The 25466-nt window shown below is 41.0% G+C and overlaps 1 pseudogene; it reads right to left on the reverse strand.

Annotated features, from left to right (window-relative positions):
- Positions 1-24751: 24751 nt before the first annotated feature.
- LOC112615221 lies at positions 24752-25466 on the reverse strand (annotated as a pseudogene).

Raw genomic sequence — 25466 nt, forward strand, 5'->3', positions numbered from 1 at the left:
TTTTGCATTTATAATCAGCTTCATGGACTAAGTTAAATTCCCAAACTTGATTACCACTTTCTGCATAATCAATTGAAAATTGGAATGTGGGGGACCTCTGGGTGGCACTGCGAATAATTCAGTGGAACTTCTTCTCAGGGAAATACCTGTTTCATTGGTTAAAATTAGCAAAGGCAATCATTCAAAGTATCTGGAGAGTGATCAGAAGATTCACAAAATTGAAACTCAACTTATTCAAAATTGACAGAACTCAATAATAGTGGAAGTCATAACAACTGAACTAGAGACTGCACTCATTTTCCCACCCAAATTCATGTTGCAGAAGAGCTATTGTTATGCAAGAAGTATTCCAGTGGGCATGGTCCAAGGTAGAACTCCCATCTCCTCCAGATACTGCTCCATAATACAGAGGCTCTGCCAAGGGAGGGGGTCAGTGCAAGCCTTAAAAACTGGCAAGACCCTGGCCCTTCCTGAGAGGCCTGACTTTATTTGGCCTGTGGAGCAACTTATGGCTAAGAATTGCCCAAAAGAATAGGATAACCAGTTAGCAATATGTGGAGACTAACAGCATGGTACAATACCTGTAGAGGAAGACAAGCCAGAAGTTTAAAAGGGAGATCAGAAAAAGAGCAAAGGAGGCCTTGCTAAAATCATGGTCATATTTGGTGATATGGAAAAGTGTACACATACATAAATCTGCATTCTCTCAGAAGCAACTGAAGAAGGCATTGCTTTGCTATTAGTTCCTGACTAAATGTGAGACAAAATTATAAATTCCCTGAAGTGTAAAAGCAGTCTCCAAGCTACAGAGCAAACAGTAAAGAATGGAAACCTTATTGGGGCCGGGCATGGTGGCTCACGCCTGTAATCCCAGCACTTTGGGAGGCTGAGGCAGGTGGATCCCTTAGGGCAGGAGTTCGAGACCAGCCTAGCTAACATGGCAAAACCCCGTCTCTACTAAAAATGCAAAAATTAGCTGAGCGTGGTGGTGTGTGCCTGTAATCCCAGCTACTAGGGAGGCTGAGGCAGGAGAATTGCTTGAACCCAGGAGGCGGAAGTTGCAGTGAGCCAAGATTGCCCACTGCAGTCCAGCCTGGGCAACAGAGCAAGACTGTCTCAGAAACAAAACATAACAAAAAAATCTTATTGACTCAAGGGGCTTAAGCACAACTTCTGATCTATCAGTGACTGACTGCTAAACTGTACTGACCTAAGGATGACCCTTAGGGAGCCAGATTTAAGGATAAAAACAAATTAACAAAAAATCTAAATGGGGTAATTAGAGGCTATACACTGGGGGAATGGACTTCACAGGATTAGTCTAGCCACATCACCAAATAAGTGAACAAACAACAGCGACAAATCCTCGAGTAGAGAGTATCGTTATCCAGAGCTACAACAATGTAGTACCTAAGGTGTTCAGTGCAATAAAAATGAGACGTGCAAAGAAATAAGAACATGTGATTCATACACAGGAAAAAAGACTAGAAATTACCTTGATGAGGACCAGATATTGAACTTAGTGAACAATGACTTCAAAGCAGCTATTATAAGTAGCTTCAAAGAAATTAAAGAAACTGTGTTTAAATAATTAAAGGGAGATATGATGACAATGACTATATCAATAAAGTATAGAATACACACATACACCATTTCTATACACAGAAATGGAAATTCTGGACTTGGAAAAAAGTGAAGAAAAATAAATGGAGCCTTAGAGAAATGTGGGACACAGATACGCTCATAATGGGAATACCAGAAGAGGAGAGAAGGGGACAGAAAAAATATTTAAGCAAATAATGGCTAATAATGCCCCAAACTTGATGAAAAACAATCTACACATCCAACAAGCCCAAGGAAATATAAGCAAATCAAATCCGGCAATATACAGTCATGTACCACCACATAACATTTTGATCGATGATTGACAACATGTATGATGGTGGTCCCATAAGATTATAGTGCAGCTGAAAAGTTCCCATCACCTAGTGATGTCATAGTGCAACGTGTTACATGTTTGTGGTGATGCTGGTGTAAACAAACCTGTGTTGCCACTCACATAAAAACAGCATATACAGTTATGTACAGTAGATAATACTTGATGAGAATAAATGTGTCACTGGTTTATGTATTTACTGTACTTTTATCATTATTTTGGAGCATCTACTCATACTTACTTTTAAAAAGGTAACTGTAAAACAACCTCAGGCAGGTCCTTCAGGAGGTATTCTAGAAGAAAGCATTGTTATCATCAGAGATGACAGCTCCATGCTTGTTAGTGCCCCTGAAGACCTTCCAGTAGAATGAGATGTGGAGGTGGAAGACAGTGATATTGATGATCCTGCCCTGGTGTTGGCCTAGCCTAATGTGTGCTTCTGTGACTTAATTTTTAACAAAAAAAGTGAAAAATTAGAAAAAAGCTTATAAAATAAAGATATAAAGAAAACATTTTGTACAGCTGTGCAATGTGTGTTCTAAGTGTTATTACAAAAGAGTAAAGTTAAAAATTTTAAGTATATAAAGTAAAAAGTTACACTAAGCTAAGGCTAATTTATTGAAGAAAAGCTTTTTATAGAGTTAGCCTAAGTGTACAGTGTTTATAAGGTCTACAGTATTGTTCAGTAATGTGCTAGGCATTCACAGTCACTCACTGATTCACCCAGAGCAACTTCTAGTCTTGTAAATTTCATTCATGTTAAGTGCTCTATAGAGGTGTACTGCTTTGTACCTTTTATATTGTATTTTTACTGTACTTTTTCTGTGTTTAGATGTGTTTAGATACACAAATACATTGTGTTTCAGTTGCCTACAGTATTCTATTCAGTACAGTAACATGCTGTTCAGATTTGTAGCCAAGGAGTAATAGGCTATGCCATAGACTTGTGTAAGTATACTCTATGATGTTCATACAATAAAATCACTTAACACATTTCTCAGGACATGGCACTGTTGTTCAGAGATGCAGGACTACATAAAAAGGATTATACTTCATGACAAACTGGGATTTATCCCAGGAATGCAAGGTTGATTTAACATCCAAAAGGTAGTTAATATCATACACCATATCAAAACATTGTTTTTAAAAAGTAGACAATCTAATAAATGCAAATATATCCTATGTTCATAGATTAGAAGACAATATTGTTAAGATAGCAATACGCCCCAAACTGATCTACATTTCCAATGTGGTCTTTTTTTTTTTTTTTTTTTTTTGGGAGAGGGTGTTTTTCCGTTGCCCAGGGTGGAGTGCAGTGGTGCAGTCATGCCTCACTGTATCCTCAGCCTGGGCACAAACAAGCCTCCCACCTCAGCCTCCCAAGTAGCTGGGACTACAGGCATGTGCCATCATGCCCAGCTTATTTTTGTATTTTTTGTAAAGACAGGGTTTTGCCGTGTTGCCCAGGCTGGTCTTGAACTCCTGGGCTCAAGCAGTCTGCGTGCCTCAGACTCCCAAAGTTCTGGGATTACAGATGTGAGCCACTGCACCTGGCCTCCAATGCAGTCTCTTGATATCTCATCTGGCATTTTACAGAAGTTGACAAGGTGAACCAAAAATTCAAATGGAACTGAGGGACCGACCCCAGAACAATATATTTTTCAATATTATTTCAATAATCAAAACAATATTGAAAAAACTCGGAAAACTCACATTTCTTGATTTCAAAGACCACAACGGTGTATTAATCAAGACAGTGTGATACTGGCATAAGGGTAGACATAGGTCAATGGGATGAAATTGAGAGTTGAGGAATAAACGCATACATTTAGGGCCAATGTGATTTTCCACAAGGAGCCAACACAGTTCAGTGGGAAGAATAGTCCCCCATTGTACTGGAACAATACAATACTTGAAAAGATTATAGTATTTCATTATGGTACTGTGACAACTGAGTATCTCCATGCAGAAGAATCCAGTTGGGCCTCTGTGTCACACCATATGTAAAAATTAAAATGGATTTAAAAACCTAAATATAAAGCCCCAAACCAGAAAACTTTTTTATTTTTTATTTTTGGAGACAGGGTGACACTCTCACCCAGGCTGGAGGGCAGTGGCGCAAACACGGCTCATTGCAGCCTTGACCTTCCAGGCTCACTCAATCCTGCTTCAGCCTCCTGAGCAGCTGGGACCACAGGCATGCACCACCATGCCTGGCTAAATTTTTGAGTTTTTGTGGAAACCGAGTCTGTGGCTCAGACTGGTCTTAAACTCCTGGGCTCAAACAGTCCTCCCACCTCAGCTTCTCAAAGTGCTGGGATTACAGGTGTGTGCCACTATGCCTGGCCTTATAAAACTTTTAGATAAAACATAGGAGTATATCTTTGTGACATGGGGTGACATGGGGTTGGGCAGTGATAGCTATGACAGCAAAGGCATACATAACAGAAAAAAATGAACTTGATCGTAGCTAAAAACATTCGTGCTTCAAATGACACCATTAAGTGAGATGGAAACAAAATGAGAGGAAAATTTGCAAATCATATACCTGATAAAACTTTTATTCTGAATATATTAATAAATAATGATGACCCAATTAAAAAATGGCCCAAAGATCTGAATATTTCTCCCCAGAAAGATATGCGAATGGATAATAAGAACATGGAACAATGCTGAACATTATGAGTCATTAGGTAAATTCAAATCAAAACCACAATGGTCTACACCGTCATACCCTGTAGGATACACAGGCATAATAAGACAGATAATAACTAGTGTTGGGGGGATGCAGAGGAATTGAAATAGTCATACATTGCTGGTTGGAATGTAAATGTTGCAGCCAGTTTGGAATAGAGTTTGGTAGTTACTCAAAATTTCAAACATAGAGTAGTCATATGAGCCTGCAGTTCCACTGGGTGTATCCCCAAGAGAAATGAAACTATGTCCCCACAAAAGCTTGAACACAGATTGTTCATGCAGCATTATTTTTAATAGCCAAAAGGTGAAATAATGCAAATGTCCAACTGATGAATGAGTCAAGTATGCTATACCCATTTAACAGAATACTATTTGGCAGGAAAAAAAACATTATGACATGGACAAAGCTCAAAGACACTATGCTATATGAAATAATCCAATCACAAAACACATATTTTATGGTTCTATTTATATGAAAATGTCCACAATATGTAAATGTATAAAGACATAAGTAGTTGCCTAGGGCTGATTGGGATAGTTGGCCGGTAATGGGGAGTGACTCTTAACGGATAAGACGTTTCTTTTTGAGGTAATGAAAGTGTTTTGCCGGGTGCGGTGGCTCACGCCTTTAATCCCAGCACTTTGGGAGGCCGAGGCGGGCAGATCACGAGGGTCAGGAGATCGAGACCATCCTATCTAACACGGTGAAACCCTGTCTCTACTAAAAATACAAAAACTTAGCCAGGCGTGGTGGCGGGCGCCTGTAGTCCCAGCTACTCGGGAGGCTGAGGCAGGAAAATGGCGTGAACCTGGGAGGCAGAGCTTGCAGTGAGCCAAGATCGCACCACTGCACTAGAGCCTGGGTGACAGAGTGAGACTCCGTATCAAAAAAAAAAAAAAAAAAGTTTTAAACTATGTAAATATAAAAACCACTGAATTGTACATTTTAAATGGATAAATTGTGATGTAAATTATATCAATGTTTAAAAATGTATAAGGACTATTTTAAGTCCTTTGGAAATGGATGAGTAATCTTAAAGATCTTACATTTGCATAGTGATCATCTTAATTGTATAATAATACATTTAGAAAAATTATACTCATAAAATCATTATTTGCTTATCTGCTGTCCCTGACCACTTCCAGTCCAGGAAGTTAGGAATATGCAAAGACAATTGTATATGATCATTGTGCACCTATTAAGTAGTTGTAGGAATTTTTTTTTTTTTTTGGGGGGGGGATGGAGTCTCGCTTTGTTGCCAGGCTGGACCTGGCAGTGGTGTGACCTCCACTCACTGCAACCTCCACCTCCCGGGTTCAAGCGATTCTCCTGCCTTAGCCTCCCAAGTAGCTGGGACTACAGGCATGCTCCACCACGCCCAGCTAATTTTTTTATTTTTAGTAGAGATGGGGTTTCACCATGTTGGCCAGGATGGTCTTGATCTCCTGACCTCGTGATCTGCCCACCTAGGCCTCCCAAAGTGCTGGGATTACAGCGTGAGCCACCGCGCCTGGCCTCTTTTTTTTTTTTTTTTTTTTTAAGGCAGGGTCTCACTCTGTCACCCAGGCTGGAGTGCAGTGGTGTGATCTCAACTCACTGCAGCCTCTATCTCCTGGGCTCAAGTGATACTTCCACCTCAGCCTCTCAAGTAGCTGAGACTAAAGGCATACAGAATTTCCACAGTTCTGAATGAGGATGCAACTAGAGTGATGATGTTTTAAATAGAATTGGGAAGCTTTCTCATGTGTTTAAATGGTAATTTATGTAGATAAATGTATTAATCTAAGCACAATCAGAAATGACAAAGATGACATTACAACGAATCCCATAGAAATACAAAAGATCCTCAGGGACCATTATGAACACCTCTATGCACACAAACAAGAAAAGCTAGACGAAATGGATAAATTACTGAAAACACAACCTCCCAAGATTGAATCCAGAAAGAAATTAAAACCCTGAACAGACCAATATCAAGTTCCAAAACTGAATCTGTTATAAAAAAATCTACCAACCAAAAAAAATCCTGGACCAGATAGATTCACAGCCAAATTCTATCAGACAAACGTCTAATATCCAGAATCTATAAGGAACTTAAGCAAAAAACAAATAACCCCATTAAAAATGGGCAAAAAAAATATGAACAGATGCTTCTCAAATGAAGACATACAAGTGGCCAGAAAACATATGAAAAAATGCTCAACATCACTAGTCATCAGAGAAGTGCAGATCAAAACTACAAAGAGATACCATGTCACACCAGTTGGAATGACTATTATAAAAAAGTCAAAAAACTAGATGTTACTGAGACTGCAGAGAAAAGGGAATGCTTATACACTGTTGGTGGGAATATAAATTAGTTCACCCACTGTGGAAATTAGTTTAGAGATTTCTCAAGGAACTTAAAACCATTTGACCTAGCAATTCATTTGACCTATCAATCCCATGACTGGGTGTATCTATATCTATATTCATATCTCTATCTCCCATGAGATACCATTTGACCTAGCAATCCCATGACTGGGTATATATCCAAAAGAAAATAAATTATTCTACCAAAAAAACACATGCACTCGTGTGTTCATTGCAGCACTATTCACAATGGCAAAATATGAAATCAACCTAGGTGACCATCAATGGTGGATTGGATGAAGAAAATATGGCACATACATACCATGGAATACTACATAGCCATAAAAGACAACTTTATATCCTTTGCAGCAACATAGATACAGCTGGAGACCATTATTCTTAGCAAATTAATGCAGGAACAGAAAACCAAATACCACGTGTTCGCCCTTATAAGTGGAAGCTAAACATTCTGTACTCGTGGACATAAAGATGGTGACTGGGGACTACTAGAGGAGGGAGGGAGGGGAGCAAGAGTTGAAAAACTATTGGTTACTATGCTCAGTACCTGGGTAATGGGGTCAATCATACCCCAAACCTCAGCATCACACAATATACCCAGGTAACAAACTTGCACATGTACCACCTGAATGTAAAATAAAAGTTGAAATTTTAGGCCGGGTGCAGTGGCTCGCGCCTGTAATCCCAGCACTTTGGGAGGCCAAGGCAGGCGGATCACCTGAGGTAAGGAGTTTGAGACCAGCCTGACCAACATGGAGAAACCCCATCTTTACTAAAAATACAAAATTAGCCGGGCGTGGTGGCACATGCCTGTAATCCCAGCTACTGGGGAGGCTCAGGCAGGAGAATCACTTGAACCCGGGAGGTGGAGGTTGCGGTGAGCCAAGATCAGCCATTGCACTCCAGCCTGGGCAACAGGAGCAAAACTCTGTCTCAAAAAAAAAAAAAAAAAAAAAAGTTGAAATATTTTTAAAAATTTATTAATCTATTTAATTTCAGGTGAGGATTGTAACAATTAGGCTATTTCAATAACTTAACCCCATTTTTAAATTATTTTACGTTAAGTTCTAGGGTACATGTGCATAACGTGCAGGTTTGTTACCCCATTTTTAAGATACTCTGTGTGAAAAAATCTTAGCAATGTTTAGAATCCCATGTTATTGCTTTACTGTTGATTGTTTCCTTTGCTGTGCAACAGCTTTTTAGTTTACATAGATCTACCACCTAACCCAGCTGGATATTTACCCCACTATAAGGAAGTAAGAATTCTACCTCTGCAACTTAGCCTCTACAGTTGCAGTGAAAGCTAAAGTAAAGAAAATGATCCTACTACTTCCATGGATGGGAAGAAAGAAAATAAGAAAATGAGCATGTTATGCTGAATGGGGGTTAGAATAAAATTGTAGTTTCTTGTCCTAACTTCAAATACTATTCCCCTTGTGTTTGGAAATGAATTGAGCTGAAGGAAAGAGCTGAAGGCTTCTTGGACTATAACTTAGCTCCTAGAGGTTAGACAGTAATTGAGCCTTTCTAGTATCTATACTTCTATTTTTAATTGATGTATAATATTTGTACAAATTTATGGGGTGCATGGGATACATTATTACATGTGTAGACTGTATAATGATCAAGTCAGGGTACTTGGGATACACCTTGAGTATTTATTATTTCTGTGTTGGAAACATTTCAAGTCCTCTATTCTAGCTATCGAAATATACAATACATTGTTAACTATAGTTACCCTCTTGTGCTGTCAAGCATTAGAGCTTATTCCTTCTATCTAACTGAATGTACTCATTAACTAATCACTCTTTATCCTCCCCCAACCCCCACCAAACCCACACCCTTTCCAGCCTTTGGTATCTATCATTCTATTCTCTACCTCCATAAGGTCAGCTTTATTAGCTCTCACATATGAGTGAGAATATGTGATATTTGTTTTTGTGTGCCTGGCTTATTTCACTTAACATAATGACCTCCAGTTCCATCCATGTTGCTTCAAATGACAAGATTTTATTCTTTATAGATTATAGTATTTCATTGTATGTGTGTATGTATGTGCATTTTTAATCCATTAGTCCATGGATAGGCACTGAGGTTTATTCCACGTCTTTCTATTGTGAATAATGCTGCAGTAAGCTCACAGGTGTCCCTTTGATATACTGATCTATTTTCCTTTGGATAAATACAGAGTAGTGGGATTCCTGGAACATAATGTAGTTCTATTTTTAGTTTTTTGAACCTCCCATACTGTTCTCCGTGGTGGCTATACTAATTTACAATCCTACCAACAGAGTATAAGCATTCCCTTCACACCCTTGCCAGCATGTTATTTTTTCTTTTTAATAGCCATTCTAACTGGGGTGAGATGATATCTTACTATAGTTTTGATTTGCATTCCCTGATGATTAGTGATGTTCTGCATTTTTATTCATATACCTATTGGGAAATTGTGTGTATTCTTTTAAGAACTGTCTATTCATGTCCTTTGTCCACTTTTTAATGGGTTTGTTTGTTTTATCTTGTTAAGTTGTTTGAGTTCCTTGTATATTGGGGATATTAGTTCTTTGTAGGATGATTCATTTGCACGTATTTTCTTCAGTTCAATGATGTTACTCTGTTGGTTGTTTCCTTTGCTGTGCAAAAGGTTTTTATTTATATAGTCCCATTTGTCTGTTTTTGTTTCTGTGCTTTCCAGGTCTTAGCCATAAGTGATTTGCATAGACCAATGTTTTATAATTTCAGGTCTTATGTTTCAGTCGTTACCATGCTGAGTTGATTTAGTATATGGTGATGTTTGTGATTTCCTCAGTGGCTTAGGATGCTATTATTGGTGGAGGCTGTGGTGAAGTTTTCCTGGGGACAGGGACACCACATGGGCCTGTCCTTGGTCCCTTGATTCCAGTGGCGGGCTGAATGTACCTGTCCTTGGGTCTCAGTGTGGTGTATGTTGATACCAGTGTTATTTTAGATCTGGGGGGTGGCTGTCTTTTGGGCTCCTAGGTGGCTTGCTTGGGTGCTAATAGTGGCAGTGGCAAGCTGGGAAGGTGGGTAGGTTTTTGGGCACCTGGATGCAGGTATGGTGTGGGCAATGATAGTTGCAGTGGTGGTATAAGCCTTTTGCTCCCAAGCTATCCACACTGGTATTTCTGATGGCTGTAATGGGTTATGCAAGATAGTCCTGAGGCCTGCAAGTGGCACGTGCGGGTGAGTACCAGCTGCAGGTGGGTACCTGCAGTGGCAGGTTGGGTGGGCCCAACCTCAGGCCTTCAAGATGAATGCCCATGTGCCACCAGTGGTGGTCTTTGCTGGGCAGCCTCTAGGCCCTTGGATGGCATGGTAGGTCACAGCGAGGGTTGAGCCAGGCTGGGTGGACCTGTTCTCAGTTCCCCAGGTGGTGCATTTAGGCATTGGCTGTGTTAGGTAGAGGCAGGGCGCTCCTCAAGCTCAAGGCAGAATGTTTGAGTGGGGACAGCAGCAACTGTGCAACAGCCCTGCTACTATAGAGGACAGGGTTGCTTTCCGTTGGTAGCAGTTATATGCAGGTGGGTGCTCACACTTTGGGCCTGGTGGAGGCAATCTGATGTGGTAGCTACTGCTGGTAAGGGAGTTTGTCCTCAGGCCATGTGAAGGTGTGCTGCAGCTTCACTGCTGGGGGCAGCAGGATTCTTGCCAATGCCTTCTCTTGCGCTGTAGCCCTGGTGGCACAGTCAGCTGCAATGGTGGCTGTGGGTGTGAAATGTCAATGGGGCTCCAAAGATATGGAGATGCAGGGGCTATTGGGCCCCCAGGCAGGATGCAGTCTGGTGAGTCTTAGCAACCAATATGGTGCCTTGCTGTAGCTGCTTAGGGCTTGGAGTATGTGTGGGACCCAGTGTGAGCCCCCTCTCTGGAGCCATGTCATTATGCATTCTTCAGGCAGCTTATTCTCAGGGCCTGAAAGGGTCTAGGGGCTTTCCTGTGGCCTGGAAGGAGTCTGCAATGGAAATGTGGACACTGGGGGCCACTCACATATCCTTTCCCCTGGATAGGGGCTCTCCTGGAGCCTCTCCAGGTTCCCAGCTGATCCCAGGTAGCAGGCTGCTTCGCTTCCCTCCCTCTCTTTAGGTGTTTCCTGTCACTTCTCTAATTCCAGTGTTCTCTGTTAAATGATCTGTTTGAAATATGATTATCTACTTGCTACTTTGGTTCTTTGTGGAGGTGAGTACCAGATGCCTCTAGTCAGCTGTCTCAAAGCCCCTCCCTTAGGATCTATGCTTCTTCTTCTTCTTCTTCTTCTTTTTTTTTTTTTTGAGACAAAGAGTTTTGCTCTTGTTGCCCAGGCTGGAGTGCAATGGCATGATCTCGGCTCACTGCAACCTCCACCTCCCGGGTTCAAGCGATTCTCTTGCCTCAGCCTCCCAAGTACCTGTACCTGGGATTACAGGTGCCTGCCACCACGCCCAGCTAATTTTTGTATTTTTAGTAGAAATGGGGTTTCCATGTTGGCCAGGCTGGTCTCGAACTTCTGACCTCAGGTGATCCACCTGCTTCAGCTTCCCAAAGTGCTGGGATTACAGGCATGAGCCACCGCACCCGGTCAGATCTATGCTGCTTAAAGAACTTTCACCCTATAAGCCACTTCACATAAGAATACTCACATTGGTTAATAACTACAGTAGCTCTTCTTACCCTAAATTTCAGAATTTCCTTGCCATCAGTCAGCATTACATTTTTTCTTCTTAGCATTTTGTTTTATTCTGTCACCAACAGATTTAACTTTGATTTCTTAAACATTTCATAATTCATGTTTTAGAATTATTAGATTTCTTTAAGCATTTTAAAGGCTAGTTTTGATAAGATAACTGATTTGCATTTTACTACTTTTTCTTATTCTAGTAAAATATGCATTGCATAATATTTACCATTTGAACCATGTTAAAGTCCAATTCAGTGGCATTAAGTATATTCATAATGTTGTGCAAGTACCACCAGTATTAGTTTCAGAACTTTTTCATCACCCAAAAAGGAAACCTTGTACCCATTAAGTATTTTCTCCTCATTCCTTCCCTTTTCCCAGCCTCAGGCAACCACCAATATGCATTCTGGTCTCTATGAATTCACCTGTGCCGGATATTTCATATAAATGGAATCATGCAATATGTGGCCTTTTGTGTCTGGCTTATTTCACTTAGCATGATGTTTCCAAAGTTCATGCATGTTATAACTTGTATCAGAACTTCATTCCTTTTTATGACTGAATAATATTCTTTTGTATTAATATAGCATATTTTGTTAGTCCTTCATCAATGATGGACATTTGAATTGTTTCCATTTTTGACTGATGTGAATAGTGCTGCTGTGAATATTCACATATACAAATGTTTATTTGAACGCCTGTTTTTTTTTTTTCGTTTTTTTTTTTTTGAGACGGAGTCTCACTCTGTCGCCCAGGCTGGAGTGCAGTGGCACGATCTCGGCTCACTGCAAGCTCCACCTCCTGGGTTCACACCATTCTCCTGCCTCAGCCTCCCAAATAGCTGTTACTACAGGCGCCCGCCACCACGCCCAGCTAATTTTTTGTATTTTTTACTAGAGACGGGGTTTCACCATGTTAGCCAGGATGGTATCGATCTCCTGACCTCATGATCTGCCCATCTTGGCCTCCCAAAGTGCTGGGATTACAGGCATGAGCCACCACGCCCGGCCTGAATGCCTGTTTTTCAATTCTTGTGGGTTTGGAGTGGGTTTACTAGACCTTATGGTAATTCTATGTTTAAATTATTGAGGAATCACCAAACTTTTTCAGTATGGCTGTACCATTTTACATTCCTATCAGTAATGTTTGAGGCTTCTATTTTCTCCACATCCTTGCCAACTATTGTTATTTTTTATTGTAGTCATGCCAGTAGGTAGGAAGTAATATAGCTTCATTTGCATTTACCTAATAACTAGTGGTGTTGAACATAATTTTCATGTCTTGTTGGCCATTGTGTATCTTTTCTGGAAAAATGCCTAATTACGTTTTTTGACCTTTTTTTTTTGAGACAGGGTCTTGCTCCACCACCCAGGCTGGAGTGCAGTGGCGTGATTGTGGCTCACTGTAACCTCAACCTTCTGGGCTAAAGTGATCCTTCTGCCTCAGCCTCCTGAGTAGCTGGGACCACAGCTGTGCACCACTGCACCTAGCTAATTTTTTTATTTTTTGTAGATCTGAGGTCTCACTGTGTTGCCCAGGCTGTTCTTGAACTCCTGGGCTCAAGTGATCCTCCCACCTCTGCCTCCCAAAGTGCTGGGATTACAGGCATGAGCAACCACAGCCGGCCTTTGCCCATTTTTAAATTGGGTTATTTGTCTTTTGGTTGTCGAGTTGTAAGACATCTTTATATATTCCGAATATAAGACACTTCTCAGATATATGATTTGCAAATAGCAGGTTATCTGTATACTTTATTCATAGTGCCCTTTAATGCACAAAATATTTAGATTTTGATGAAGTCCAACTAATTTTTTTGTTGACTGTTTGTACTTTAGGTGTAATGTCTGAAAAACTGTTGCCTAGTCCAGGGTCATGAAGATTTACATCATTGTCTTCTTCTGAGAATTTTCTAGTTTTAGCTCTTATATTTAGGTATTTTATCCATGTTAAGTTAATGGTTTTGTTTTTTGTTTTAGAGAGAGGGTCTTGCTCTGCTGCCCAAACTGGAGTGCAGTGATGTGATCATGGCTCACTGCAGCCTTGCCCTCCTGGGCTTAAGCAATCCTCCCACCGCATCTCCCCAAGTAGCTTGGACTATGGGGGTATGCCACCACACATAGCTAATTTTTATTTTTTTGTAAGATGGGATCAAGCTAATTTTTAATATGGTATGAGGTGGTCTAAATTTATTTCTTTTTAATGGTGATATCAATTTGTTGCAACACAGTTTGTTGAAAAGGCTATTCTTACCTTCTATTGAATTTTCTTAGGATCTTTGTCAAAAATCAATTGACTATAGAAGTATGAAGCTATTTTTTTTCTGGACTTTCTTTTTTTTTTTTTTTTTTTTTGAGACGGAGTCTCGCTCTGTCACCCAGGCTGGAGTGCAGTGGCCGGATCTCAGCTCACTGCAAGCTCCGCCTCCCGGGTTTACGCCATTCTCCTGCCTCAGCCTCCTGAGTAGCTGGGACTACAGGCGCCCACCACCTCACCTGGCTAGTTTTTTGTATTTTTTAGTAGAGACAGGGTTTCACCATGTTCGCCAGGATGGTCTCGATCTCCTGACCTCGTGATCCGCCCGTCTCGGCCTCCCAAAGTGCTGGGATTACAGGCTTGAGCCACCGCGCCCGGCCTTCTGGACTTTCAATTCTACTGCAGTGATCTATATGTCTCTTCTTAGGTCAGTACCACAGTGTCTTTGTTGTTGTACCTTTGTGATAAATTTTGAAACAGGGAAGAATGAGACTTTCAAATTTTATTCTTCTTCAATATTGCTTTTGACGTTTCTGGGTCCCTTACATTTCCATATGAAGTTTAGGATTAGCTTGTCAATTTCTGCAAAGAAAGGCAGTTGGAATTTTGATAGGAATTACATTGAAACTGTAGATCACTTTGGAAAGTACTGACTTAAAAAATTTTAAGTTTTCTAATACATGAATACCAGATGTCTTTCCATTTATTTAGGTATGGTTTTCAACAACGTTTTGTAGTTCTAGTGTACAAGTCTTATACTTACTTTATTGAATTTATTCCTCAGTGTTTTATTATTTTTGATGCTATTACAGATGAAATATTTTTATGTCTGCATTTTTTATTAAAGCATATAGAAACACAACTAATTTTAGTAATTTGATCTTGATTCTTACAACCTTGCTGGCTCATTTGATGGCCTTAATAGTTTTTGAGTGGATTTATTTGAATTATCTATATACAAGATCATGTCATCTGTGAATAGAGATGTTTTTGCTTCCTTTTTAATCTGAATGTGTTTTATTTCATTTTCCTGACTAATTATCCTGGCTGGAACCTCCAGTACAATGGTGAATGGAAATGAGGAGAGTGAACATCCCTTTATTGTTCCTGAACTCAGGGAGAAAGCTTTCAGTCTTTTAATAGTGAGTATGATATCAGCTGTTGGGTTTTGGTAGATGCTGTTTATAGGTTTAAGAAAGTTCTTCTATTTATTTGTTTATTTTTGATACAGCGTCTCACTTTGTTACCTAGGCTGGAGTGCAGTGTCACCATCATGGCTCACTGCAGCCTTGACCTCATGGGCTCAAGTGATCCTCCCACCTCAGCTACCCACCCAGGTAGCTGGGATTACAGGCATGTGCCACTAGGCCTGGCTAATTAAAAAAATTTTTTTGTTGAGATGGGGGTCTCATTATATTGCCCAGGCTGGTCTTGAACTCAAGTAATCCTCCTGCCTTGGCCTCCCAAAGTGCTAGGAGTGCTGTCCCGGCCCTTTTTTTTTTTGAGATGGAGTCTCACTGTGCAGTGATGCAGTCTCAGCTCACTGCAACCTCCACCACCCAGGTTCAAGTGATCCTCCCACCTCAGCCTACCAAGTAGCTGAGATTACAAGCGTGGGCTGCCACGCCCAGCTAATTTTTGTATTTTTAGTGGAACCGAAGTTTCACCATGTTTACCAGGCTGGTCTCGAACTCCTGACCTCAAGTGATCTGCCCACCTCGGCCTCCCAAAGTGCTGGAATTATGGGTGTGAGCCATGGCACCCGGTCCTAGTTTCCTTTTATTCTTTGTTTGCTGAGTGCTTTTGTTGTGAAAGGATATTGAATTTTGTGAAATGGTTTTTCTGTGTCTATTGACATGTGATGATTTGATTTTATCCTTTATTAATATGATGTATTACATTAATTATTATATGTTGACTCAACATTACATTTCCGGGATAAATGCCACTTGGTCATGGCATGTAGTACTGTTTATATGTGACTGGATTTGATTTGCTAGTTTTTTGTTGAGAATTTACTATGTCTATATTCATAAGTGATATTAATCTGTAGTTTTCTTTGCTTGTGATTATTTTGTCTGGTTTTAGTATTGAGATAATGTTGGCCTCAGAGAATTAGTTAGGAAGTGCTCCCTCTTCTGTTTTTTTTTTGTTTTGTTTTGTTTTGTTTTTTTTTGAGACAGAGTCTGGCTCTGCCGCCCAGGCTGGAGTGCAGTGGCCGGATCTCAGCTCACTGCAAGCTCCGCCTCCCGGGTTCACGCCATTCTCCTGCCTCAGCCTCCCGAGTAGCTGGGACTACAGGCGCCCGCCACCTCGCCTGGCTAATTTTTTTTGTATTTTTTAGTAGAGACGGGGTTTCACCGTGTCAGCCAGGATGGTCTCGATCTCCTGACCTCGTGATCCGCCCGTCTCGGCCTCCCAAAGTGCTGGGATTACAGGCTTGAGCCACCGCGCCCGGCCTTCCCTCTTCTGTTTTTGGAAAGCTGTTTGTGAAGGCTGGCATCAGTTCTTTAAATATTTTGTAGAATTCATCAGTGAAGCCATCTGGTTCTAGACTTTTAATTGTGGGAAGGTTTTTTAAAAATAATTCAATATCTTTAGTTGTTATATATTTATTCACATGTTCTCGTTTTTCTTGAGTCAGTTTTTGTAGTTTGTGTCTTTCTAGGTTGTTTTTTTTTTTTTTTTTTTTTTTTGAGACAATGTCTCGCTCTGTCCCCTAGGCTGGAGTGCAGTGGTGCGATATCGGCTCACTGCAACCTCTGCCTCCCAGGTTCAAGCTATTCTCTTGCCTCAGTCTCCTTGGGATGATCAGACCCAACACCAGGTCGTAGGGGCGACAAAGTCTGGCGGAGTCCAAGGAATGAGAAAAAGACAGTTTGAGAGAGAAAGTGTGACTGGGAGGCCATTGCAAGTGTGGAGGCTGCAAAGGCCCCTGAGCTCTGGAAGCCCACACTATTTATTGGTGCTCAAACAAAGAAACAGGTGGTGAGGATGTGGGGGTTAAAAGGAAACAGTGTATCAAGTGAACGAGAAGCATATGGCTGCTTGAGATACTGGGAATGCTAGAAGCAAGGAGTCAGTAAGTCTAGCAGACATGCAAGCCCTGCCTTAGCTTCTCTCCCAACACTCAGCTTTTCTCCCAACATGCTCCCTTCCTCTTTTTTGTAAAAACCACCACAGCTATCATTATTAGCATAAGGTGACTTTTTTAAAAGAAAGTTAATTGAGTAAGGCAATTGCAGGCTGTGCAGCCCTTAATTGCCGGTTGGTGATCCAGCTTCATTTTTTTTTTAGCCCTTATTCAAAATGGAGTCACTCTGGTTTGAATGCTTCCTACATATCTCCCCTTTCCGTTTTACAAGAGGACTCTTAATTCTAGGGGCTGCAGAAGGATGAAGGTCTGTCTTCTGCAACTTCTTCATGCTGAATAGGGGTGATGATACTCCTGCCTATTATACAGCGTCTCACTTTGTTACCTAGGCTGGAGTGCAGTGTCATCATCATGGCTCACTGCAGCCTTGACCTCATGGGCTCAAGTGATCCTCCCACCTCAGCTACCCACCCAGGTAGCTGGGATTACAGACATGTGCCACTAGGCCTGGCTAATTTTAAAATTTTTTTGTTGAGATGGGGGTCTCTTTGTATTCAGGGTAGAGAGGAGTTCAGTCAGAAAGCATTGGTCCGTTAAGCATCTATAGGTAAAACCCTGGCACTCCAGCAGTTTCTCAGCATGGCTCGTACTCGGGGAACCCAGTCCATGGTTGGGATCCATGGGTCCTTCCAGTCTGTTTCATGGTCATACACATCTTGAGGGCACCTACACGGTTTGTTCATCTCCTGCAAAAACACAAGCATACCCTCACCCCCACGTTAGTAAATCTACTGAAACAGAAGCAAAAACTTTTGTGGCTGTAGCCGGGAGGCATGCCATTGCTGAAGCATTTGTAACTCAGCTTCTGCCTCTTTGGTTAATTACCACGGGTTAAAACTTACCGTTGATAACAAGAAGCAGGCCCCTTCTAACAGAAGGCACAGAGAAAGCAAATTGAGGCTTAAAAGCAATCCTTAAACCTTCAATTTGCACTGTACAGGTGGGTCCACTAGATGCTGTGGCTCATGATAGATTTTCAGATGTTTTGTGGGCACCCACACAGGCACCTGATTGTCACTTGGAGAAACACAAGCAAACCCTCTTCCCCATAAAATTATCTTTCCTTTTCCCCAGCTCTTTGTATGTGCATCCCTCCACCATATATCTTGTCCAGCCTTTTAATTTTCCTTTTGTCCTGTCAGGTGTTGTTCAGCTGCAGTCATGGGTTGATCTTTTTGTAAATTTAAAAAATTAAATGTTAATAAAGCTAAATGCAATTGCATATGCCGTGTCTTATATTCCTAGTCTCCTCCCTTTTGCTTTTGTATTTGAGTTTTTAAAGTACAATTAGTTCTTTCCAGTATTGCTTGTCTTTGTGAGTTATATGGAATACCCGCAGTATGGGTAATATTCCATTGTTGAAAAAATGTAGCCATGGCTTTACTACAGTATCCTGGGCCGTTATCAGTTTTGATTTTTTTCTGGGATTCCCATAACTGAAAAGCAAGATAAAAGATGTCTTTTAACATGAGCTATGGCTTCCCCTGTTTGACATGTGGCCCAAATAAAATGAGAATAGTTATCTAATGAAACATGGACAAAGGACAATTTTCCAAAAGCAGGAATATGTGTTACATCCATCTGCCAGATGGAATTTGGAGATAAACCTCTAGGGTTAACTCCTGTTCCTTGATGTGGCAGATGCAGGACGTGGCAGGCAGAACAATGTTGCACAATTCTTTAGCTTGTTTCCATGATAGACCATATCGTTTTCTAAGGTCCGTGGCATTAAGATGGATTAAAGAATGAAATGTTTGTGCATCAGCAAAGGCTGCAGACACCAATGCATCCGCCCTTTGATTAAGTTTAGTTAAAGGGCCAGGGAGGTTAGTATGTGCTCTCATATGAGTGATACAGAAAGGTGAATGCCTTTGTTGTACTGCTTACTGTAAAGAATGAAAAAATTAAGTTGTTCATCAGTCATATTTTGAATTAAGGCACATTCAATCTTTTGTGTGGCTTATACTACATAGGCTGAATCAGAAACAATGTTTACTGGCTGCTTAAAAGTTTTTAACACTGTTATCACAGCCATAAGTTCAGCCCTTTGAGAAGAAGCAAAGTCAGTTTGAAAAACTTGCTGTTGAGGTCCTGCAAATGAGGCTTTTCCATTACTAGATCCATCAGTGAAAACAGTAATGGCCCCATAAATAGGGGCTTATTGAGTAATAGAAGGCAATATCCAGGATGTTAATTTTAGAAACTGGAAGATTTTAGACTTAGGATAATGATTATCAAGAATGCCAACAAAACCAGCCAAATTAACTTGCCATTCTTGGGAATTAATATAGGCTTGTTGAATTTGTTGTTTTGTTAATGGAACTATAATCTTATTTGGATCATATCCCATTAACTTGGTTGTACACAGCCCTGCTTGTCCTACTAGCACAACAATTTGATCTAAGTACAGAGTGAGTGTTTTGGTTGTATTGTGAGGTAGAAAAAGCCACTCAACCAGATCATCCTGTTGAACTAGAACTCCTGTAGGCGAATGCTTAGGAGGAAAAACTAAAAACTGTAATGGCTGTATTGGATTAATCTGTTCTACTTGTGCTTGCTGAATTTTTTCCTCAATTAATTGAAGTTCCTCCAATGCTTCTTTGGACATGGAGCGTTTACTGTTAAGGTTAGAATCACCTCATAAAGCAGAAAAGAGGTGAGACATAGCATAGGTAGGAATGCCTAAAGTTGGACGAATCCAATTAATGTCTCCTAATAATTTTTGGAAATCATTTAAGGTTTCTAAATTATCTCTTCGAATTTGAACCTTTTGAGGCTTCATAGCCCTTTGCTCTACCTTTATTACCAGATATTGAAAGGGAGTAGAAGTTTGGATTTTATCGGGGGCTATAACCAACCCTGCCGCATTTACAGACTTTTCTAACTGCTTGTAGCACATCAATTCTTCCCTAGTTTCAGCTGCACACAGAATATCATCCATGTAATGGATGATATAACATTTTTTAAACTGTTATCTAACTGGCTTAATAGCTTTCCTGACATAAGTTTGACAAACAGTTGGGCTATTTAGCATGCCTTGTGGTAGTACTTTCCAATGGTATTTGTCTGCTGGTTCTTTATTATTTATGGCAGGAACAGTAAAAGCAAAATTTTCATAATCTTGGGCAGCTAAAGGAATGGTAAAAAAGCAATCCTTTAGATCTATCATGAGGAGAGGCCAGTATTTGGGGATCTTTGTTGGGGAGGGAAGCCCTGGTTGTAGCACACCCATGGGTTGAATCACAGCATTAACAGCCCTTAAGTCTGTTAACATTCTCCATTTCCCTGATTTTTTCTTAATGACAAATACAGGAGAATTCCAAGGGGAGAAAGTAGGCTCTATGTGTCCCTTTTGCAATGGTTCCTGCACCAGTTCTTTTAAAGCCTCCAGTTTTTCCTGTTTCAGTGGCCATTACTGCACCCAAACCAGTTTGACAGCTTAACAAGAGGAATGGGAGCCAGAGGCTCAACAATGGCCACTCCTAAAAATGACACCCAATCCGGTCCGATCTGTTTGCCCTTTTAATTCTAAAGGTTCTGATTGGCCAATTTTTTTTTTCTAGTTCTTTTCCCAGGCGATATCCCATATTTTTCATCATTTGTTTACTATTATTGCTATATTGATCTGTAGGAATAAATATTTCAGCATCCCATTGTTGCAATAAGTCTCTACCCCATAAATTAACAGGAATAGGTGTAATGATAGGTTGGATTATCCCTTCCTAACCATCCGGCCCTTGATGTGGTAAAATCAAAGAACTTTGAAAAACTTCTGAGGCAGCTCCTACTCCAACAATACCAATGGATGCCTTTTGCTTAGGCCAGTGCCGGGGTCATTGATTTATAGCAATAATAGAGACATCAGCTCTAGTATCTACTAGTTCTTCAAAATCTTTTCCCTGAATAGTTACTGTGCAAATAGATGTTTTGTCAGACACTTGATTAACCCAATACACAGCCTTTCCTGCTTGATTAGTATTACCAAAGCCTCCTGTTCTTTTCACTGTGCTGCTTCCTAGTTTTATGTAAGGTAATAGCAATTCTTTCTCCTGGGGAGGCAGACCATGGAGTCGAGGAACTAACAACTAATTGAATTTCTTTGGTATAATCAGAGTCAATTATTCCCATATGTACAGTAACACCTTTTAAATTTAGACTACACCTTCCAAGTAATACACTGACTGTTCCTGAGGGTAAGGGTCCCCTAACTCCGGTGGGGACCTTCTTTGGTGGCTCCCCAGGAAGTAAGGAGATGGGAATTGTGCTGTAGAGGTCTACAGCAGCACTGCCTGCTGAGGTGGGGGACAATTCTTGTACATTTGTAAGGGCACTGGCTGTGCCGGGTATGCCTCGGTTTGTTGAGGGGTTCGAGGTGGGGCTCTCTTCCCGTTTCCTGAAAGAGGTTGTCCATCTTTACTAAATTTAGAATGACACTCACTTGCCCAGTGATTGCCTTTCTTACACTGGGGACGTACACCAGGACTTTTCTGTTGATTGATGGTAGCAGTTTTTGCCTTTTGATTTCCTTTTCTACGTTCCTTTCTTGTGTGTCCAAATTCCCCACAATTAAAGCAAGAGCCTGAGAAACAGGGCACATTCTTTCCTATTCTTAATCCAGCCATAGCCTGAGCTAAAGGAGTAGCCTTATGTAAATTACCTCCAATGCCATCACAAGCCTTAATATATTCAGCTAAATGAGCCTTCCCTCTCAGGGGTCTAATAGCAGTTTGACACTCTGCATTAGCATTATTGTATGCAAGAAGCTGTATTACAACATCCCGAGCCATTTTATCAGTTACGGCATCATACATAGCCTCCTGGAGTCAAGCAATAAAATCAATATATGGTTCTTTATGTCCTTGCCGGACAGAACTGAAAGGATATTTTTCCCCTGTAACATGTATCCTTTCCCATGCGGGTAAGCACACAAAGCGCAGCTGAACAATGGCAACATCTTCCATTACTGCTTTATTCTCTAATTGACCCCAATTAGGACCAACTCCCATTAACTGTTCAAAGGAAACAGGCACAGGTGGCTGTGCTTGTGTGTTTTCCCTTGCCTGAGTTTGAGCTTCATCAGGCCACCAGGTTTTAACCTGCAAGTACTGAGATGGAGTGAAAACGGATTTTGTCAAAGTATCTGAATCGTATATTAATCTATTATCAAGAGCCATATTTTTTTAATAAAGTTTGCACAAAAGGAGAGTTCGGTCCGTATTGACTAATGCCTTGCTTAAATTCCTTTAGTAACTTAAAAGGAAAAGTGGCCGAATTAGCTATATTCTGTCCTCCCTGCTGGATTATAGTAATGGGAAATTGCCATGCTTCAAGGTCTCCCTCGGTTCTAGCTTTTTGAATAGAATTTTGTACAGCACTGCCAATTGCTCCAGGTTTCAATGGTGCAACTACAGGAGCAGTAAGTTTTTCAGCTCATTTATTTTCTCACCCATTAAGGGGAGAGAGAGGAGGTGGCCATTCAGTTAATTCAGCAGGTGGAGCCAATGGGCTAGTAAAACATACATTTTTTAGTTTTCCTTTCTTTTCTTTAATCTCTTTCGGTAGCTGTTCCTCACACTCAGAATCTGAAGTTAGTTTTTAACACCTGCCCTCCTCTTCCTCATCTGAATCTGCCTCATCATCTGTTTGAAATGGCTCAAGAGCTGCCTTTATTAGTGCCCACACTGACCAAATGGAAACGGGAATTTCTGCTCCCTCTTTGTGCGCCTTTTTAAAATCTCTTCCAATTATCTCCCAGTCATCCAACTCCACAGTCTGTTGTTCAGGAAACGATGGGCAAAACTGCTTTACTGTACTAAAGAGTGATAACCAATTCTGAGTACTAACTTTCACTCCCCCTCTTTGTAATAAATGCCTTAAGAAATTTAAATAAGCAGAATGTCTGCTTTCACTTTTTCCCATTGTTACCCTGGTTCTTCCAAGCGCTCAGCTTTCCCACCAAGCTTCTTTTAGGACGTCTTTTAGACATCCTCGGGTGTCCTCTGACGATGTGTCCTCTGCTTTCACACGCTCTAGCATTCCTTCACTGGGGTCTTTGTCTCCCCACATTGGGCAGCTAGGAATGTTGGGGTGATCAGACCCAACACCAGGTCATGAGGGTGACGAAGTCTGGCGGAGTCAAAGGAATGAGAAAAAGTTTGAGAGAGAAAGTGGCACCAGAGGGCCATCAAGAGTATGGAGGCTGCGAAGGCCCCAAGCTCTGGGAACCCATACTATTTATTGGTGCTCAAACAAAGAAACAGGTGGTGAGGATGTGGGGGTTAAAACGAAACAGTGTATCAAGTGAATGAGAAGCATATGGCTGCTTGAGATAATGGGAATGCTAGAAGCAATGAGCCAGCAAGTCTAGCAGACATGCAAGCCCTGCCTCAGCTTCTCTCCCAACACTCAGCTTTTCTCCCAACAGTCTCCCAAGTAACTGGGACTACGGGTGTGTGCCGCCACGCCCAGCTGATTTTTGTATTGTTAGTAGAGAAGGGGGTGGGGTAGTTCACCATGTTGGCCAGGCTGGTCTCAAACTCCTGACCTCGTGATCTGCCTGCTTTAGCCTCCCAAAGTGCTGCGATTACAGCGCTTGGCTGATTTTTTTTTTCTTTTCTTTTTTTTTTTCTTTTTTTTTGTAATTTGGTGATTTTGTAGTTTTGACAGTTTGTAACTGTACATATTTACAGGGTACAATTTGATGTTTATATAAATGCATATATATACAGTATACTGATCAAATCAGGGTGTTTAACATATCCATCACCTCATACATTCAATCATTTCTCTGTGGTGAGAACATTCAAAAGCCTCTCTTCTAGCTATTTTGTAATATGCAATACCTTATTGTTAACCATTGTCACCCTACTATACAAGAGAACACTGGAAATTATTCCTCCTAATTGTAACTTTATATCAATTGACCAATCTCTCCTTATCCTCCCGTCTCCTCTTCCCTCCCCTTCTCAATCTCTGGTAACCATCATTCTACTTTATGCTTCTCTGGTATCAGATGGTTTTTTTTTGGAGGTGTAAGTGAATTTTTATTGGGAAGGGAGGTTGTCAACTTAAACAGCAACAAATAAAGAGTGAATAAGGAAACTCCCTGTTGCCACAGATACACATGACCTCCTTACGTGATACAGGAGGCATTTCAATTTGTGACTCCATTCAATCTAATATTTCTAGATTCCTACTAAAAAGGAATACATTAAGAGCATGGAAAAGTTGCTTATTGAAAGGAAACCCCCAAAGAGTAAGGGAGGGAATCTAGAAATTAAGTTATGTGGGACACTCTTTAAACTGTAATTAACTACATTTTCGTATCTTCACAGTAATACAAAACACAGTCACTTGCAGAACTGGTTCAGATTAAATACCAGATACATTTTTAGTCCTCTATAAGTGTTTGGAAGTTACTTACGTTTATATAAAATGAAGCTATTAATACTTTTCTACAGCAGTAACTGCACACCAGGAAGGCCAAGACAAACACTGATCAAGGAATGAAGTTTTCCCAAAGCTGCAGTATGAAAAGACTATAAACAGTTGATTCCATACACATGAATGGGTTTCTTTGCTATAGGAAATCCAAGTGGAATAAGGAATGGAGATGTCTAAAAAGGTTTCTTTAAGGAAAGAAGGATGACACCCTGCATGGATTTAGATTTCAGCCCCTTCTGCAACATCACATTCTTCTCCTGCACTGTCTGATGTCCAAAGTGTTAGGCTGTCTCTAAGCAACTGCATGATGAGGGTGCTTTGTATGAGTGTTCATTCAGTGTATCAAGTTCAGTTATGGCCTCATCAAAAGCCGTTTTAACCAGTGTGCAGGCAAGCTCTGGGTTATTAAGAATCTCATAGTAAAATACAGAAAGGTTAAGAGCAAGCCCTAGGCGGATTGGGTTGTGTGGGTTGCATCTTTCTTGCTTATATCAAATGCCTCTTGGTAAGCTCCTTGGGAATTATCGTTTTGGATCATCACCATATGCAACTTCAGCAAAGTACCGGAAGTAATTACCCTTCATTTTCAGATAGAAGACCTTATTCTCTGGATTAGTTGCATTGGCTATTAAATATTTATCCAACAATTCCAGGACCGTCGTGCAGATGGATCTCAGCTCGGACTCCGCTTTCTCCCGATAGTCCTTAATCAGCTGCAAGTTCTTGTCGGAGGTGTAGGTCTTCTGCTGGGTGCTTGAGATGACTCTCCAGGCGGACCTGCGGCCCCGACCACGTTCTTGTAGGCCAGGGAGAGCAGGTCGTGCTCCTCCTTGGACAGCTCGGCGCCCTGCTGGGTCACGGCCTTCATGCAGGTGGCCATGTCGTCGTAGCGCTCGGCCAGTTTGGCCTTCTGGATCAGCTCCGTCTTCTCCAT

Source organism: Theropithecus gelada, chromosome X (genome assembly GCF_003255815.1).
Source record: "Theropithecus gelada isolate Dixy chromosome X, Tgel_1.0, whole genome shotgun sequence".
Classification (NCBI taxonomy): Eukaryota; Metazoa; Chordata; class Mammalia; order Primates; family Cercopithecidae; genus Theropithecus; species Theropithecus gelada.